Source organism: Tachypleus tridentatus, chromosome 2 (genome assembly GCF_004210375.1).
Source record: "Tachypleus tridentatus isolate NWPU-2018 chromosome 2, ASM421037v1, whole genome shotgun sequence".
NCBI lineage: Eukaryota > Metazoa > Arthropoda > Merostomata > Xiphosura > Limulidae > Tachypleus > Tachypleus tridentatus.
In genome coordinates, this window is record NC_134826.1 from 46433640 (window position 1) to 46449816 (window position 16177).

A 16177-nucleotide genomic window follows, 5' to 3' on the forward strand; every position below is an offset into this window, starting at 1 on the left:
TTATCGCTTTGCGCAATGGCAAACAAAGTTGGGTGAAACCACGCACCTAAGGTCGCGTCGTGGTTTAAAAAAACAACAAATGCCATGGATCCTTGGCCCACATTCTCATTTTCAGACAAAATATTTCTCTCTAACTGTGTGGTTTTTCTAAAATGTTGTTCGTTCTGTCCACATGATGATATGGCTGAATACTCTTTACTGTTTTGTTATTGTTCAGTAAAACGTCGGAAAGAGGCTATTTCTTCCTGGGCACACAACATTCTATATGAACAAGACTGGATTATGGGTTTTATTGGCGCCGGGCTTTTCAACTTATAGAGGACCCCTCGAGACAGTATCTATACGTGCAATACATTTATAGTCATAGCTTGAAGCCCCCTAATTAGTATGAGGCCCTGGGCTTCAGCCAGGTAAGCCCATACCTTAATTCGGGATTGTATATGAATATATATATATTTCCCAATTATAATAACTAAAATAGAATACATAGTAGTAGATTATGTTATACACCAACTTTTATTCTTTTTTTTATTATAATTAATAATCAAGTGGTGGCGCTTTTGTAATTTTAAGAAGGTAAAAATACTTCCTTGGAGATTTGTTTTTTCAGAAAAAAACAAAAAACAAGAACAACATTTTTTTCTTATAGTAAAGCCACATCAGGCTATTTGCCATGTCTACCGAAGGGAAGTCGAATCCCTGATTTTAACGTTGTAAATCCGCAGACTTACCATGAGAAGGAAAAACACGGACCTTATGTTATCAGAACTCCGTGAGTAAAACTGCGAAAGGCACAGTATGGCCAAGTGGTTAAGGTGCTTGCTTTATAATCTAAGGGTCGCGGGCTCGAATCCCTGTCGCATCAAACATGCTCGCCCTTTCATCCGTAAGGGCGTTATTAAGTGACGATCAATCCTATTATTCATTGGTAATTGAGTAGCCCAACAGTTAGCGATGGGTGGTGAATAGCTGTCTTCCCTCTAGTCTTACACTCCTGAATTAGGGATAGCTAGTACAGATAGCCCTGGAGTAGCTTTGCGCGAAATTAAAAAAACAACAACAAAACAATAAGCGAAAACTTTTTACGTTTTTAGTTACTGATAACAGTAGTTGATTTGCTTTAGCGTAATGGACTACAGGGGCACCGTGTCCATCCACTACGATCGTTTTAAGTCCATGAACTTATTGCTGACCTACTGAGTGACTTTATTACGAACATACGACTACATGCGGGAAGTGGTTAGTTATAATATATTTGGAGAAAAAAATAACACGTTCATGTGTCACTCTGTGCTGATGTTAACGTTTCGTTTCTTCTTTTTGGCATGTTAGAACAAAGATTACATTTAGAGCACTTGGCTCGAGTTGCAATATAGTATTAGAAATCTATGAACCGCGTTGCATAATTATGCATTGTTTAAAATTATGAAGTGTTTATATATCCTCGTTTACAGATGTGTGACCTGAATTTTTCTTCTAGGTTTTATTTACTCTGTGGCTTTAAGGGAACCTAATTATTGAATACCATGGTAGCTGTAGGCCCCTGTACCCAACCGTCACGGGCCGCTATCCACAGAACAAAGGGAGCGGTTACTAATATACTTCAAACGGCCTTGTTTGTTGCTGCTTGACCAAGCTAGCTGTTTGATATTCATCTGTGGCTGACATTATGAAACCAATAATGTAGGCGACATCTTGTCGCGTATCTAATTTAGAGCCGGTTACAGAGGCTTATATATGCCATTACTTCTTCGTTCTTACGCATGTTAAGGATTTGTAGCTATAGCATATAGATCATGTAACATCATTACCAAAGCAAGATAACTGCCAATAAATATCACATGACAACTCCTACCCCAACTCACATAGAAATTCAAAAATCTATTTATCCTGATTGATTGAAACTGTGTAAAATTATGACTTTGACAAATAAAATGAATTTATATAGATACATTCCTATATATATGTGTATCTCTCTTTCTCTCTATACATATGAATATTAAAAAACAAAAAACATTTTGAAACAATGCTGGATCTCGAAAATAAAAGTTTAAAGAAAAGTTCTTTTTTTTTTTTTTAGATTAAGTACATATTTCCTTTAACGATGTTGTTTAGTGAAAAACAAAGAAGTAAGCTGAGGGATAACAGAATTATGTTTGAGAACGTGTTTACTGAAGTACCATACACTCCAGCTTGTCAGTTTTCAAATTAGGGAGGTTTATTTTGTTGTTGTTTTTTAATTCAAACCAAATCACCATCACCCACCGACAAATCTTGAATTCCTTTTTTACCAACGAATGGTGGGATTGATCTTAAATTTATAACGCCTCCACGGTGAGCATGTTTGGTGTGATGGAGATTCAAACCCTCGACCTGCAAATTGTTAGTCCAACTACCTAGCCATGCTGGACATTACGAAATAATTAATTGTTTGTTTGTTTGTTTTGAATTTCGCGCAAAATTACTTGAAGACTGTTTGCGTAAGCCGTACCTAACTTACCAGGTTCTATATGTGAAAGGCCACTAGTCAACACCACCCACCGCCAGCTCTAAACCTACTCTTTCACCAACAAATAGTGGGATTGACCGTTACGTTATAACGACGCTATGTTAGACAAGGGGGTTTCAAGCCCTCAGGCCATACTAGAGCCATACAATAATGAATTATTCTATTTGACAATTTCAAAATATTCAAGAGAAGTTTCTCATCATTCCTGTAGACTTCTAACTAACACCAGCCCGGCACGGCCAGGTGGTTAAGGTACTCGACTCGTAATCCTAGGGTCGCGGGTTCGAATCTCCGTCACACCAAACATGCTCGCCCTTTCAGCTGTGGGGGCGTTATAATGTGACGGTCACTCTCACTATTCGTTGGTAAAATGGTAGCCCAAGAGTTGGCGGTAGTTTATGATGACTAGCTGCCTTCCACCTAGTCTTACACTGCTAAATTAAGAACGGCTAGCGCAATTAGCCCTTGTGTAGCTTTATGCAAAATTCAAAAACAAATAAAAACAAATTTACTTAATTTTCACTAAAATAGGCATAGCATAGTTTATTTGAATAAGGTCAACCTGTGGATCAGCAAGGAGTTTACGGACCTAAAACGTTAAAATCCGGGGTTCGATTTTTCTTGGTGGATAGAGTTCAGATAGCTCATACTTTTGCTTTGCGCTAAAGCGAAACAAACATCTGTTTATAAGATTAAGCCTTTTATATACGTACTTTAAAAATATCAAAATTTTGTCTTTACTAAGGTAATGTAACGATTCTCATTATGGTCTTACCCACTCTTACCCAACCGTGTTTGAATTAATTCGGTCAACACGAGGTGAGTTACAATACAAGGCATGATGATGAAAAAAGGAAGAAGAAAAAGTGGACTTTGTATAATTAATCTTTTCTATTTAGATTTTTATCAATCAAGTATAGCTCTAGCTGAAAACGTTCTTTCTCAAGCAATTGATGACATGAGTAGCATCTCAACCATTGCTATCCCAGTTGACCTTATGATCCAGGACTATAGATTCTAGATATTTTAGAGAAACAAAACAGAAAAATAATACTCAGCATTTTGGAGCCACTGGTGCAATATAGCAGTGACGATCATACCCCACTATTTGATTATAGGAACCTATGAGTTGGCTATGTGTGGTGTTGACTAGCTGTCTGACTTCTGATTTATCACTTCAAAATTGTGGATGGCTAGAACAGATAGTCTTTGAGGAACTTTTTTTTTATATTTCGTGAAATTCAACAAATAACATTCTTATACATCTTTCTATAAAAGCTGAGAACGTCCATTAAGAAGGCATAAACATATGAAAGACAATGTGTGATAATGTTCCTCTTACCAAAAACCTGGTTAGGTGCTAACTGCATACCCTCCTTTGTGAAAGGTAATAATTAATTTTTTAACTCATCAAGTACTTGTGATATTAAATTTAAAGCCACCAATCTATATTAAAAAAGTGGAAATGTGCCCCATTTCAGGGGAATTTTATTTTCCCCCTTCTCGTGTAGAAATCCTAAAACAAAGTAGCCACGAAGACAGTCGGACAGCTTCCAGTTACAATACAAATGCAGTTTATTTAAGTTATGACAAACTTGAATACATATGCGGATTATGATGGAATATGGAATTTCATGAATTAATTGTAAAGCTAAATGAAGATTTGAAATTATATTAACACGCTTAACACGCTTGGCCATGCCGGGCCACATTTTCCCTCATATTTATAATTAAACAAATTTATATTGACTTTCTTTCGCTCTAATTTTCGTCCCCCGCAGAAGTTCTTTATTTATTGGAGTTAAACTATTCATTAATATAAATGAATAATTAATATTAGTTATCTTAAACTTCTGAACAATTTATTCGTTGTTTTATTTTTGCTAACAATTTTTCGCAGGCCGTTCTATTAATGAACTGGATCAAAATATGTGGGGCAAGCAGAATGTTCATGAATAATCTGTTTCTCATTTCAGTATCTTCAACTTTGGTCGGGCATGGCCAGGTGGTTAAGGTGCTCGAATCGTAATCTGAAGGTTGCGAGTTCGAATCCCTGTCACACCAAACATGCTCGCCCTTTCGATCGTGGGGTCATTATGATGTAGGTCAATCCCAATATTCGTTGATAAAAGAGTAGCCCAAGCGTTGGCCGTGGTTCATGATGACTAGCTGCCTTCCTCTAGTCTTGTACTACTAAATTAGGGACAGCTAGCGCAGATAGCCCTCGTGTAGCTTTGCACGAAATTCAAAACAAACAAACTATGATTTTTACATTTACTCATTCATACACATTACTATTGTTATATTCACTCCTTTCTATGCACTACAATTGTTACAATTACCCTTTTCTATGCATGTATTTATAAAGAATCATCCTTGCTCTCCTTACATTGTGAAATGCTTTATTCTATTCGAACTGAGCCTGTTTCATGACTTGTATAAAGATGTGTTAAACCTATCATAAAAATATGGATTCCATAGCTAGTTAATCAGATATAAGATATGAGAGTGACAGGCAGCTCCTTAGCATGATTGGTAGAGTTCCACTAGATGATTGCTTTCTCACTGTTTAGCAGTCAAAAAATCATGGATAATGGTAGATAACCATAGAAGCTTTTCCACAAATACAAAACAAAAATTCATGATTTATAAATTTTTAAAATAGGGAACAAATAAAGTTGTTAGAAGGAAACCTTAAAAAAAGTGAAATAATTTATTATTTCTATATAATTTTCACTTCACGAAAGTATATTTATTTTTTCAAACCTTGAAGTAATTTATTTTAAAAAAAGAAAAACGAGAGAAGTTGACAAACTCGATCCTTTATTTAAAATTTGTTTTAAACAGCAGAATGAATTATTTAGAATTATTAAAATTAATGCACTTCAATGGTACAGTGGTATGTCTGCGGATTTATACTGCTAAAAACTGGGTTTTGATTCCTATGGTGAGCAGAGCATAGATATCTCTTTGTGTTTAATTACGAATTAAAATCAAGGTCAAATTGACTTGGCTTTAACTCGAAATACTTTATGGAAACTCGTAAGATTGAAGATGTCAGAATTATGGAGGACATTCTCGACCGTATTTTAAATAGTTACGTGTAAAGAAATACATATATCAGCGAAAATAATTTTTTGGGGTGTAGTTTACGAGCTTGAAAACTGAGTACACTTTGGGAATATATCTTACTCTGATATTCTCCATTTATTCCATATAAAATTTAGATGGTTTTTATGTGTAATTTTCCTACTCTGTTGAAGACAGTAAATTAGAGTTAGAACAGTTTAAAATTTAAATGGAAGAACTTCGAACTTGCGAAGAATTCTCAAAAAGGAAAAAAACGTTGAAAGTTATTCAAGGATGTGGGAACTCTTCAAGAAATGGAGGTTAGATCAAGATAATCATTAGATGAACAACACAGAAAAACTATTTAGAAGTTAAAGAAACTCTGTTTGAAACAACAGTTAGAAGGAAAAATAAAACAGTTTAGTTAAGAAAGAAAGATGTTAAGAAAAACACAAACACTTTTCGATCAGTTGAATCAAAGGTAAAACTACAAAGTTCACTCAGAGATCAACGTCCTTTAAGGAATGCCAAATACCGATCTGACCAACACAGATTAGGAATTTCCCAAATAATATCCGGACCTAAGTTCTATTAACGAGATTATAATTAGAAATGTGTGTGTTTTTCCTTGTTGCAAAGCCACATCGGGCTATCTGCTGATCCCACCGAGGGGAATCGAACCCCTGATTTTAGCGTTGTAATTCCGGAGACATAGCGCTGTACTAGCCGGGGCATATAATTAGAAATATCAAAAAGGAAAGCAATTAGATTTTTAATAGAAGCAGAATATGAACAGTTATTACAAGTCAATCTCTCTCAGTTCCATTGCTGTAGAACCGATTTTCTGGCAAAAACTGGAAAATCTGTATCAGAGTTTTTTGTGACTTTTGACTCTTAATCCACAACGTGATAATGGGCAAACAAGTACGTTACTTAAAAGAGGTGTAACCTTTATTCTTTTTAATAACGTAAATAATTTAGATTTATGTAGCGATGGTCACTAATTTACGAGGAAAAGTAAAGTTAAAATATTAAGTTCATGATGACCTTTATTTTGACTTTTTTCTGTAAGGTCCTCTTTTCTTTTGAGGTACGCTTATATCCAACAGTTAGCCAAAATTTTTGTCAAAAACTTAATTTCTGGACTGTTAAAGCAAACCGTAACTCAAATAAAAGCACATACACAAAACGACTCATGCTCAAGTAAACAATTCTTTGTTTATAATGAACTGTAATGTATTAGGTAAAGTGACTAGCTTACATATCTACGTTGTAACTTTCACTATCTGTTGAAGTGAAAATTGAGATTTTTCAAAAACATCATACAGGACAAAATACAGTGGAGCGCCATTAAGCCGCGGACCAGTAAACCGTGAAACCGCTTAAGCCGCTGTAGCAAGTCTTGTCCCAAAATTTTTGATGTATTAAATCTACTACCTGGCTTTTTAAAGTTTCTCACACTCACCTTGTCGTTGACACTGACATGACAAATGTGAGCGAGGATTATCGTGGCTCACCGCTAATTTAAAAACGTGTAAAAACGCGCCTTACGAATTTAATCCTGGCTTTATAACTTCAAGGGGATATTTAAAAAGGATTTGCTTTAATTTGGGAAATAAATAAAATATATTACAACAGAAATCGACCGTTAATCTACCTTATCTGCTCTCTATGTCAGCTTTATGGAGGCCGCCATTGTTACCGAATCACACCTCTCCATACATTAAAGTTAATCCGCGGTAAATCCGTGTAAAAAGTGATAAATAATTTCAGCTTTTAAGTCCAATTACAGTAAAGAGTTAATCAAGTCAATGTAGAAGAAGACAAGAGCGTCCCCGAGTTTCTCAAGAAGGTATGGGTTAAGCAAGCGCTTTATTTATCAGAGACAGCGTGGCAAGCGGTAAAGGCAGAATCGATCCAGAAGTTTTGGAACAAGGCCCTGGGGGGTCCATTCACTGAAGGCAACAGAAAAGAAGACTAAGATAGTGATGAAGAAGAATTCCTTGGTTTCACCCCAGCAGAAGTGAAAGAAGCAGAGCAGAAGTTAATGAAAGCTGTCCACTCAACTGTTCCCATCCAAGAAATTCTGTCAGCGTGGTTCTCCATTGATGATGATGTACCAGTAGCTTCCTCAATTTTACCAGAAGAGACCATGAGCGAAGATGATGAAGAAGAAGATCCTTCCCCAGTACCTCCAACAAGAACTGCACATGAAGCCGTCAAAGGACTTGAGGTAGCCCTAGAGTACTACGAGCGTGAGGGAGACAAGCACTACAACTAAAGTCCATGATTAGAGACGCCAAGAAGAGGGCAACAATGAGCAAGAAGCAAGCAACAATAACGTCATACTTTACCAAGAAATAAACTGTATTTGAACTATATTATCTGTATTTGTAATTTTTAAAATTAATAAATTGAATAAATTTTTGTGATAATAATGTAAAAAGTGGACAAAAATTTAATGTGCTTTCGTATATATTCGTAAGAATTTCAAATGTAATAACTCGGCACTTATTAAAACGGTACTTGTCAATTGTATCTGAATAGTCTATACATTAATATTATAATGATCATGCAATGGCCCGGATGAGGGTCCTCGGCGGAGCTGTTGGCTATTTCGGCTTTTCTGTCACAAAGGTTTAAGCCGCGAACCACTTAAGCTTAAGCCGCGGTTAAGCAGGTTGACCCCCCAAATACCGCAACTTAACGGCGCTCCACTGTAAGTATGAATTGTGATATACTACACTTTCAAAACAGATGAAGAATTGAGGCATTCTATAACTCACAACTACTTACATCACCTATTGTTCTACATAACGTATATGTATATAAAAAACTCATACCATATTGTTCAACTAGAAGTGACACTTCTTGTTATTAGTAGCATCTGTTTAAAGCAAGCTACTTTGTCCACAATCCCATTAATATCTCATGAGGTGTGGCTAGCTAAGAAGATACTGTAAGTAAAGCTGGCACTAACTACAGAATGGACTGTCTAACCTTACGTTTATCCTTTCCTGTACACTACTGCTCTTATGTTCAATCTTTTCTGTACATTATTTATAATTGATATTTAATTTCATCGATTATTTTGCGTGTTTTCTTTTCCGTATCGTTATACAGCGTAATGTACAAGGTCAATCACAGATATGTATCGTGTGTGTGTTTTCTCATAGCAAAGCCACATCGGGCTATGTGCTGTGGCCGACGATGGGAATCGAGCCTCAGATTTTAGCGTTGTAAATCCGTAGACTTACCTCTGTCACAGCAGGAGACGGAATGTATCGTACATTAACAAATTATATAAATACAACGAAAATTTAATGTCTGTGTAGCAGAAGTGGTAGAAGGTATGGGCTTAGATGAGTGGATAAACTTTATAAAACAATGACTCTCAAACTTTTAAACTGTATATGATATATGTGTAACTGTATATGTAAATATAGCTGTTTAATGCACTTTCTTGCTTGAATAAATAAGATTATGAAGACAATCACTCCGCGATCATTCTCTGAACACTTATTTGTACAATTGTATCATAATATTGAAGTCCGAATCGCAAGAGATTGTCTTGACCTGTATATAGTGTTAAGTTCTAAACGTATTGCATTGACTAGTTCTGTCAACGTTCTGATTGTAATGCAGTGATTATACTGGTTATTCATTGTTTATGTATTTTGACTATAAAACATTGACTAGTTCTGTCAACGTTCTGATTGTAATGCAGTGATTATACTGGTTATTCATTGTTTATGTATTTTGACTATAAAACATTGACTAGTTCTGTCAACGTTCTGATTGTAATGCAGTGATTATACTGGTTATTCATTGTTTATGTATTTTGACTATGTAACATTGACTAGTTCTGTCAACGTTCTGATTGTAATGCAGTGATTATACTGGTTATTCATTGTTTATGTATTTTGACTATGTAACATTGACTAGTTCTGTCAACGTTCTGATTGTAATGCAGTGATTATACTGGTTATTCATTGTTTATGTATTTTCCATAAGAAAAATATTCTTTAATTCTGTTCACAATCTGTTTTTCTTTTCTTTTTTTCCTGAGAACAATCTCGAATCTCTGTCGGTGTTTGGGTAGGAAAAGTTTATACCCTGGAGGGTCAGGTTCTGTATGACCTCTTCCTCCTCCTAGTACTTATGTTCTTGCCGGATTGGATTAATAAAATTATCATATAATTACTTTTTTCCTTTTTTTACTGAGAACAATATACGTTTCTAATGGTTCACTTTAATATTACCGCCAATAACTATTATATTTCAAAACAAAACAAGGTATGTAATGTTCCATAGTCAGATTGTAACCAGTTTTACATCAGAACCACTGAATATACACCTTACTATAGAGTAACACCGATAATGCCCTAATGCAGCTACGTAAAAGAGTTCGTCTTGTAGATAGAACAGAAATCAAAAACTGTGCACGTGCTATTTGTGTCGTATACTGATCATTGTTAAGCCCTGTGTCATGATGCTAATATAAACATTATCTCGACTAACGTTACTACAGACAAACACGCGCTAACCGCATGAAGTATGTGTCAGAGGAATCGTGTGTGGTGAAAGTAATATATGAACGATTGAGTAATGACCGGAATGTGTGGTATTTGGGTTGACTTGATGACACACACTATACGGAGATCGAATAAAACACAGTTTAAAGAACTTCGTCGTCACTGGTTTCTTTCTCACTGGAATGTCAGTCGAAAATTCATTACCGTCAATCTATTTATTTTCTAGTTAAGTCACATGTTCATTAATATATATTAATCAACTTACATTTACCAAGCTGTAGGCTTGAACTGTTATTGGCCTGACCTAGTGATCAAACAGTTAAATAAATATTTTGTTGTCAGTGCCTTCTTGCAAAGATTCGATGAATTACTTCGCTTATACTTTTGGGAAGCATTATTCTTTTAATTAAAAGATATTACGTATTTTGTTCCGATGACACTGTAAGATAGATTATACGTTTGTGGCCCGTTCGACTCGTAATCTGAGGGTCGCGGGTTTGAATCCCCGTCGCACTAAACATGCTCGCCCTTTCAGCCGTGGAAACGCTATAATGTGACGGTCAATCCCACTATTCGTTAGTAAAAGAGTAGCCCACGAGTTGGAGTGGGTGGTGATGACTATCTGCCTTCCCTCTATCCAGTTTTACACTGCAAAATTAGGGACGGCTAGCGCAGATAGCCCTCGTGTAGCTTTGCACGAAATTCAGAAATAAACAATTACACATCTGACAGTAAGCGACCCTCGCATGCACTTCGTTTTAAAGCCAATTCGTGATGTAATGTAAATTTATTATTGATACAAACTTGAGTTTCTAACTTGCCAAAAAATGAAATCGAAACAATAAATGAATTATCATATTAAAAATTATTGATGCACACACACACACACACATATATATAACGTTTTGGTGCAGTTAATATACTGCACCAGTTATAACACATTGTCTTATTATTCCAAGATATTTTGATTAATTTCCATTAAACATATGTTTAATTTTTCATCAACTTCGAAACTGACCTTCAGGCAACATCACATATGAGCAAAACATCTCAAAATATAAATGTATTTATTCTATTTATTTTTTTTATGAAATAACTGGAATGTTAATTACTTCTCGCAATCACAGCTCAGCATTTTTTTTAATATTTAGTTTCAGAAAATTATGCTCCTCACTCATACTTTATAAAATTCCTTATTAGTGATATTTTTATATAACTATTTTCGTGTGGAATTTGCTTTGAAAGATTATATTATCCTTTTATACCTGCATGTACATGCCTATAAATCAGCGAGTAAACTAGTATTAAATAACCGATCACTGAGTGTTAATTGCATTTTATTAGAACGATGTTCCAAGTCTCGTTCTCCTCATGGAACTGTATTTTCTATTGTCGATTGTTCTCAGCTTATGATTTTGCAACATTGTCCAACAACGCAACTTTCATTGTAGCAAGCTCCTTCGAAGAAAGCGAGATCAAAGTTGAGACACACATCTTAACAGAATTTCTGGATATTTTCTTTTGTAACTAGATATAGGCTTCCAAGACTATTTGCAGTAGATAAAAGCACAAAAGTCCAATGGAATTACATCGGGAGATTTGACAGCACATAACTTGGTGAGTTTTTATGATTTCGTCTTTTCAAGTTTTTTTTGTCTTGAAATAAACAACTGATTGTGAGCTGTGGCTGGAAACTTATTTTCTGTTCATGATCTTATTAATGATATTAGTAGATATAACTATCTCTATTATTTTTTTGGGGGGAGAGGGGTTGAATGGTTATTTCCTTCAACCTGAGGATAATGGTTTTGGTTTGGATTGACTTATCACATGATTCGAAGACTTGATGTTGTCAGTGCTCTACTGAGTGTTTCGCTTCTGTAGAACACATTGAAAACTTCCTTCAAAAAATATTGTGTCCTTTAGTTATACCTCGTTTAATATCTTGTTAATCAAATATCATTCCGTGAAAAGCTGTAGCGTTATCTTACAACCATAAGTATATTCGTAGTGGCAATGCACTGTTGATTCGTTTGGAATTTGTCATGAACCTGATAAACATTCTAAACGTTGCGTTCCTGATGTTACAGTTCACAGTTGCAACGACACGCCATCGTATTAATACAAGCAATTCGTTCTTATGTAGAGAGAGTAACCTTTTGCATTTCATCAGAATTTTAATAACAACATAATTTAACAGCAGTAAAAGTCGAAATACTTGAAAACTAATCACTTTCTAAACTGATTTATCTAAACTCATTATGTAGTTTGCTTAAAAGTGTTGGTTGTTTATTTGTTTGTTTCAGAATTTTTACGGAAAGCTATCTACGTATGTTGTGCTTACAGTCCAAGCGCGGTTAAAATAAATTGTGTGAGAATCAGTGCTTTTACACCTTTATTTTGAGCTACAAAATATTCAAATAAACAAACAAAACGACTTATTTTTCTAGTGTTTTAATGAAGTTTATTGGAAAGTTCATCAACATTTTTTGGTGATAAAGGTTTTACTCATAGTATGGAGACAGTGCAAAGTAACCTTTCTTTTGACAGAGCAAGCGACATCTTGTGGTACATACGAAATAAAATAAACAAAAACCAAAAACAAATATCACAGGGGTCAATACTCAAACTTAATACTTTTGAGTTTGGTGTATATTTACGTAAAAGGGATACTTATTATATATGTATATAGGTGGAAACAAATATTTCGAGAATGATTACCTTAAGTTATAGGTAGCGTTGTCATTGTGAGTTTAATTATAGCCCGGCATGGCCAGGTGGTTAGGAGTGCTCAATTCCACAATCATGCGTTCGAATCCCGTCACATAATGCAATAGGGGCGTTATAATGTGATGGTCAATCCCACTATTCGGTGGTAAAAGAGTAACCCAAGAGTTTGTCGTGGATGGTGATGACTAGCGCCTTCCCTCTAGTATTGGGCCCGGCATGGCCAAGCGTGTTAAGGCGTGCGACTCGTAATCTGAGAGTCGTGGGTTCGCATCCCCGTCGCGCCAAACATGCTTGCCCTTTCAGCCGCGGGGGTGTTATAATGTTACGGTCAATCCCACTATTCGTTGGTAAAAGAGTAGCCCAAGAGTTGGCGGTGGGTGATGATGACTAGCTGCCTTCCCTCTAGTCTTACACTACTAAAATAGGGACGGCTAGCACAGATAGCCCTCGAGTAGCTTTGTGTGAAATTCAAAAACAAACAAACAAACCCTCTAGTCTTACACTGTTAAATTCGGGACGACTAATGTAGACAGCTCTCGTGTAGCTTTGCGCGAAATTCAAAACAAACAAACAAACAAAACAATTTAAACAGAAAATTACGCTAAATAACTACTATTTATATAAAAAAAAGATTTGTATATCGTTGACGCGTTCAATGCACTAAACAAATTGAAACTTTGACTGCAACAAAATAAAAAGTTATGGAGAACACGCACATGCTGTTATTTTTCCTTAAATGTTTTTCAATATTTTTTATATAATGAGCTCCATTAGAATAGTTTAGTTGCTAGGACTCGTTTTATGGTTTCTTGTCCTATTGCTTACTTCTTAGAAGCACAGATAGCCCTCGAGTAGCTTTGTGCGAAATTCAAAATGCAAATACAAATACTTCTTAGAATTACAAAAAAAGTGATTTACATAACATTCGTGAGAATGTTAACGAGGTGAAACTGTTTGATGCCGATAAAATAAATGTAAACCAGTGTTTGTGTGTTTTCTTATAGCAAAGCCACATCTGGCTATCTGCTGAGCCCATCGAGGGGAATCGAACCCCTGATTTTAGCGTTGTAAATCCGTAGAAAATGTAAAGCGCGTGAAAACTTAATAAATTATTCCAAACTATACACAGCCTGGGCATTGTGTTAAAAAAAAAAAAAGGAGATTCACATGTTGCTACCATCATTTCCTTGTAAGGGGCATTATCTTTAAAGAATACACCGAATCGTAATAACAGAAACGAAAAAGGTTGTTCTTAGTATGTTCTACACTAAATGTCTTATGAATGTGATTTAGTCTAGATTCAAATGATAAATTTGAAGGCCTTGTCGTTGAGCACCAAATCAAGGTTTTCCTATGACACGACACACTGTGTCTATTGATAAAAAAAGATATCATAAATATTCTTTTGTGAATCCAAATGTGTCATAGAAAACAATAACTTACAGATTTTGAGAATTAATAACTGATCTTTAACTTTTTCTGTCATGTTTTTGTTTCTCTTTCTCAAACCACTCATTTTGGTTATATTAAAATCAACTATATTCAGTCATTACAAATACAAATTTATTTCATGTGAAACACCAAAAGAAGAAGAATATATATATATTATTTTATTCTTTTCATGTTTATGATGTATTTCAGTCTCACTCTTCTGTGTTTTTTGTAACAACAAATTAATTATAGACACCGTAAAACACTGCTGTATGTGTTTATATCTTTAGGCATTAATCTAATTTTTGAGTTTTATTTTATTTTAGGAGGGAATTAACACCTGTTTAGCAAATCAGATCTGTTTCGATGCTAATTTTATTTATTTGACTAATGGATTCATTTCTTTTAATATAGTTAGTAAATTTAGTGGACGTTTAGTGAGTTTATAAGTTCGGTGTCAGAAAATTTATACCTAGTTTAATATTAACATTTAATCTTATCGTGCCTATTAATAAGTAAATAAGTTTATTTGTAAGTTATTGTACCGGTATTCTCAAAATTTCTGCTGAAACGTTATTTATGCACGTAGGCTTGAAACTAAAATATAAGTGAAAGTAGCCTATAGCAATAACTTGAATAGGGAAACAATGTGATAATTTGCTATTGATATATGGTCAGTATTTCGTATTATTTTTGCTAGATAATATAAAAGAACCCTCTCAACGAAAAAAACATGTAAACAATATTTATAGTCCGTTGATATTTTCATATTTGGTTATTTTCTGCTGACATTTATCATAAAAATGTATCAGAGGAATTTTTTGTTATGTTATTAGTATTTGTTTTTAAGAGGAGGTACACTTAACTGCAAAAAAATTAAATTCTGAACTGTAGTACTTTAACTCGAGTCCGTGAACTTACACCCAAATATCTAGAGGACTTCTAAGCACAAAAGATTTTTTTGTTTGTTGTAAAGCACTGAACTGTTTACTGTGGATACCAAAAGCTGATTTTTTTAGTATTATAATCTCATTGACTTACCACTGAACCCCTGGTGGGTAAAGGAAAGGAAAAAAAGATATTTTACTGGAGCTTCAAGTATACTGATCACTTGTTTACAGAAGATGCTACTGATAACAACAGAAACAAAATTTTTATTGAACCACAGTGTCAATAGTGGAAAATAATCATGTTGATAGCAGATTGTATTCCGAGTTTTTATAACTAGAAGAGGGTTAGTACCTTTCTTTTCTTTTTACAAGACACGTGTATCCCAAATACATAATATGATTTACAATTTACATGATTTACTTTATCAACTGAACATAGTCTAAGTTTCATTTTTTGAAAAAACATTGTTTTGTGAAAGTCCTACTTCATTTCTTGTGTATGTTATTCACAAACCTTTTTTTGTTTGTTTGGTGTCTAATTTCCCTTGGGATATCACTTTATGGTTTTATTTGTTTTGTGGTCATTGATAGAAGAAGTAAAGTTGCAAATCAGTACATCTAAGCTACGTTGTGCTTTTGAATTTGAGGAAAAAGGTACATGTATGTCTATTACATAATGTTTAAGGACAACACCCATCTTCTGAACTAAAACTATTAAATGCATAAACTAAAAGAAAAAAAACTTAAAGCTGCCCCTTATCACTCTTATAATTATCAAGCTTCCTCTTAAATTCCCTTAAATGTATTGCTACCACAACATCCAAAGGCAACCCAACCAAATTCAGGGGTCAACTGCCTGTTAGAAAAATAAAACTGTCTTAGCTGAAGATGATTCTCATGCTGCCTGAATTTATATTTGTGTTCCTATTATTCTCTACCATTATGATTGAAAAAAAGATGTTGTATCAACATTACCAGTTTTCTTTCATTAAATACCTCAATCAGATCCTCTC

General features: G+C 34.7%; 1 long non-coding RNA gene across 1 annotated transcript in view; it reads left to right on the forward strand.

The window, feature by feature from the left end:
- LOC143242879 (uncharacterized) overlaps positions 1-16177 on the forward strand; it is a 22312-nt gene continuing 6135 nt past the window's right edge. Inside the window, exons 1-2 of the long non-coding RNA XR_013023364.1 lie at positions 1-410; positions 11645-11730. This is a non-coding gene — a long non-coding RNA (uncharacterized LOC143242879). The remainder of the gene's footprint in view (positions 411-11644; positions 11731-16177) is intronic.